Source organism: Anopheles moucheti (genome assembly GCF_943734755.1).
Source record: "Anopheles moucheti chromosome X unlocalized genomic scaffold, idAnoMoucSN_F20_07 X_unloc_26, whole genome shotgun sequence".
NCBI classification, from domain to species: Eukaryota; Metazoa; Arthropoda; class Insecta; order Diptera; family Culicidae; genus Anopheles; species Anopheles moucheti.
Window position 1 is genome coordinate 15,001 of NW_026453533.1, and position 5,000 is coordinate 20,000.

Here is a 5,000-nt window from a genome sequence, read left to right on the forward strand (position 1 = left end):
GTTCCCTAGCGGGGCTTGGGACCAGGAGTATTAAGCGCACGTGGCATCGCCTTTATTAATTCCATTATTCATATTGGTCTCCCATCGCATTCGATAATGCCGTTCCTCTATTTACTTCCCACCCTTGAAATTCCCCTCGCTTATCGGCCGGAAGTAGTAGATTCCGTGATAGATGCCAGGGAGTCTGCAGATAGCACCTCACGCACCCCCTGGTTGGACGGCTCCCTTCGTGATGTTCGGCGTAGCCGCTCCATCTCTCGTCTTCTCACACGCCGCCGGATGATGTCCGCCTCCGAAGGGGCTGTCCGACTCCGCCGACTTCTACCTCGTGGGACTGGTGGTAGAGTCCCTTCCCTCGCTCGTTGACGATAGACCCGCTGTAGGTAGAGTCTTCGCTCGTGTCGCGCTCTCAAGGTACTCGGAGAAGGAGGCAGTCCGCGTCCTCGTGTGGGGATGGGTGGTGGCGCTTCTCCTGCTTCCTCCGCCTGCACCGCCGCCATCAGAATGATCCTCTCACGATCACGTTCAGCTGCTGCCAGTGCGGATGCAAGGCGCACTTCCGCCCGTTCTTCAGCCCTTCGACGACCTCTTCTGTTTCGGCTGGCTCGACCTCGGTTGACTCGGAAGAGGTCCGCCACCCCGTCGACAGACACCTGCTCGCCATCCTGTGCACCAGCGTCGTCTGCTGATGTTATCGCCGGTTGCGATTCGAGATGTGCACAAAGGTTGAGCTGCAGCTCATCCTCGCGCCAGAGCTGCTGTAACACCTTCGTGATTCTGCGAGCAGCTTCCTGGATGTTGTTCCACCGCTCGGGGCTCTCCAGCAACTTCATGCCCATGTTGTCCTCGTTGACTGGGTCGCTGGTGCCGTACCCCAGCAGCTCCACTCGGATGTCCTGGAACACCTCGCACCGGAACAGCACGTGGGCCACCGACTCGACAGACCCCGGGCACCGTGGGCACTCCGCCGATGGGGCAAAACCGCAGACATGGAGGTATTCCCGGAAGAAACCGTGCCCGGTTAACACCTGCGAGAGGTGGAAATCCACCTCTCCATGCCGCCTTCCCATCCACTGGTGCAGGTCCGGGATCACTCGGTGGGCCCAAACCACGTACCGACTGGCCGTTGATGCTGCGGCCGCCTCGTCCCATGCTCTCTGCCACTCCTGCAGAGTCCTCTGCCGCTCCTCCAGCCGGATGTCCTTGCGGCTGGCACCCGGAGCAGCTAGGAGCCTCCGATGGCACCTTGCGTCCTCTCGCACCAGCAGCCTGAACGGCACAAGGCCTGCTAGCACGACTCCGGTCTCGTATGCCACCGACACGAACGAGCTGGTGACGCCACGTGCCAGGGGCTTCTGCACCTGGGCCAGCTTCCGTCGGCACCACTGCAGATCCGTCGCCTCAGACCACACGGGGGCAGCATACCGGACGATCGACTCCGCCACCGCCGCCAACAACCGACGCTTGGCCACCTGGGGTCCACTGTGGTTTCTCATGACTGAGGTGACCACGCCTACCACGCGGAGGGCTTTGGCCGTCGACAGCTCCACGTGTGGCTTCCACGAAAGGTGGTCGTGGATCTGGACCCCCAGGTACCGGATCGACTGCTTACTGTGGATGATGGTGTCTCCGACGCGGAACGGCACCCTCAGTTCACCTCTCCGCAGGCTGGAGATCATCACGCCCTCGGTCTTCTCCGGAGCGAGCTGCAGGTGATGGTCCTCCATCCAGGCCGCGATCGCGTCCACCGCCTGTTCAGCTACAGATGCCGCCTCCTCTGGTGTGCACCCCTGTGCCAGGACCGCAATGTCGTCCGCAAAGCCGATGACGCTGGCCCCTTCGGGGAGCTCGACCCGTAACACGCCGTCATACATAATGTTCCACAGTGTCGGGCCCAGGATGGACCCCTGTGGAACACCTGCAGTCACTCGACGTGTAACGGGCCCGTCTGCAGTGTCATAGACGAGCTCCCTGTCGGTGAAATAGTCCTTCAGGATGTTGCGTATCTGCCTCGGCACGCCCTTGTCCTCGAGCGCAGCAGCGATGCACTGCCAGCTGGCAGTGTTAAATGCGTTGCGCACGTCCAGCGCAACAACCAGGAGGCAGCGCTTGTCCCGGTTGTTAGTCCGTCCGAATGACATCGCGCGACGGCCCGCATTTACCACCAGTTGGATCGCCTGTACAGTCGAACGGCCCTTCCGGAACCCGAACTGGTTTTCCGCCAACCTTGGCGAATCCAAGTCCTCCACGACGTCGTTGATCCGCGTCAGCAGCATCCGCTCATATACCTTTCCCGGGTTGTTCAGAAGCAGGATCGGGCGCGCAGAAGAAGCGAGTCCCGGTGGCTTGCCCGGCTTGGGGACAAGGGCCAGCTTCTGTCTCTTCCATTCATCCGGGAACCGCTCGCTGTCCAAGCATTCCTGGAACATGTCACGAAAGACCTCCGGATGCTTCCGAATGGCGGCAGTCAGAGCGGCATTCGGTACACCGTCCAGACCTGGGGCCTTCCGCGGGTTCAGTGAGCTCGCGATGTCCAGCAGCTCCTGCGTTGAGACGGCCCGAACTGGTTCCTCTTCCCCTCTCTCCAGGACTTGGCTTGACGACGAAGGCCAGTCAACTGGAGGATGCTGGGGGAACAGAGTGGAGACGACGCCCTCCAGAACCGATGGGTCGCGCTCCCTCGCTGTCCAGCTTCCACGGAGGCGGCTAAGCACGTTACGGAACCACTGTCCCGTCTCGTCGTCCGCGAGCCCCTGCAGCATCTCGTCGAAGTGCGTTCTCTTGCTGGTGGAGATAGCTGTCTCCAGGGCGGTCCGCACCTGAAGGAGATCGCTGGCTGCGGCGAGCTGCTCTGCCTCGTTGGTTGCGGCTTCGAAGCGATCCTTAGCGAGGCGGCAGTCCTCACACAAGGCCTCGATCGCTGGCGTCCACCAATAAGCAGGTCGTCCCGAATGGCCTTGCGAAGGGAACACTCGCGCCATGGTTCCATCGCAGGCTTCCGTCAGGACCCTCTCCAAGCTTCCCGCACTTGTAACCCGCTCTGCGAACGATGCTACGTCGAGCGCCACGTCGAAAAGCCGGGCGTCAAACTGACGGGTACGCCATCTCGTGCCGCTTTCTCGCGTAGAAGGACTCTCCTGTCGACGACGATCTGCCGCTGGCCGCTGAAGAAACTCCCCCACAGCAAACCGAATGTACACGTGGTCGCTGTACGAGTACCGGCTCATTATCCTCCATCGATGCTCCGGAAAGGTGTTAGCTCCGGCGATGCTGCGACTGGCAAAGGCAACATCCACCACGCTCGGACGAGCCACTCCGTTGCCAAGGAAGGTTGGGGCGGTGCCGGTGTTTAACACCTCCAGCCCCAAGCTGTCGACGAGCTGGACCACAATCTCGCCCTTTGCGTTGGTGCGGCCGCTACCCCAAGCGCTATGCCACGCGTTAAGGTCCCCTGCCATGACGACGTGCGAGTGACCTCTCGCTACCACTTCGATGCGCTGCATGATCTCCTCGAACTCTGGAACACCCGCTGAAGGCGACACATAGCAGCAAATGAACAGGATGCCGTTGATCCGGGCAGCCGCGATCCCAGACTGCGTCACGGAGACCACTTGCTGGACCGGATAAGACTCGCTGCTGGCTATGATGGCCACCTTCCCGTCCCTGTCCGCCACCCAGTTCCCGTTGTTCCTGGGAACACTATGCAGCTCCACCATTAAGCAGACGTCCGCCCGCTCCGTCCTCATCGTGTTGAGCGCAAGATCTTGTGCGCTCCTGCTGCGGTTCACGTTAATCTGGAGCACATCCATCTAGTTTGAGGGCTGTGCACCACAGGCTGCAGCACCGATGCGATGGGCACCGCCGCACAGCATACACTTGATGTCATTGGTGCAATCCGACGCCTTGTGGTTGTGGTCGCCGCATCGTATACAACACTTAGACCTGTCGTCCCCAGTACATCTTGCGGCGATGTGCCCCCGCTCCAAACACCGGAAGCACCGAGCCAGCTGACCCGACACTTTTGGGGCTTCGTGCACCGCACAATACGTGTAGCCCAGCTCCAGCCGTCGGTCCTTGACGAGATCGGCTTCTGCTCGTGGGAGGCGCACGCGGGCCCGCTTCGTCATATCACGACGCTCCCAAAGGTTCACGGTAGCTACCGACGACTGCTTGCCCAGAGAGGTCATGATCGCCTTTTTGATAGCTTCTTCGTCGACCATGTTATCAATCCCGGTCAGGACGACCTCAGCCATCTCGGTCCTGACGGATGCAGATCCAGTCTCCCCGATGACCTCCTGAATGATGTCCTTCAGCGCGGCACTATCAACGTCGCGGCTCAACGGCAGCAGAAGGTGGTCTTTTGGCGTTCTTCTGCCAACACCAATTTGCCGCTGGAAATCAGCTATCCGCGGACTGGTCCGGAGCTTCACGTACATATCCTTGTAGGACACTCCTGGGGCAGGCACAACGACGATTTCATCTGGACGTTTCCGTCTCGGGCGCCGCTTCTCCTGCTGTTGTTGCATGTTCGTCCACTGCTGCTGCTGGTATGCTGGCTGCTGCTTACTCTGCTTCCGCAGCAACTGGCCCTGCAAACGCCACTGTTGTTGCTGGGGCTGCCCAGCCGAACGCTGTCCGCTCTGATGTTGCTGCGGACGTTGCTGCTGTTGCCGCTGCGGCTGCTGCCGTTGCTGGAGCTGCGGCCACTGCTGCTGATGCTGCTGAGCCGGCTGCTGGCGTGCCGGCTTACGGCGCACCACCTCGGCCCAGGAGCCGCCTTCCTGGTCCGGAGACGGCACCACCGTAGCCGTCACCGCACCCTCTCGCTGTTGTGCCAGCTGCTGCTGCTGCTGCTGCTGCTGTTGCTGCTGCGATTGCGCAACAACCAGTTGCGTAAGAAGCCCAGAGACCATCTCCCGCTCCTTACGGTTCTCCTCTCGCAGATGGAGCACCTCCTGGCGATGGCACTCCTGCATCGCCGCGAGGTCTTTCCTATATTG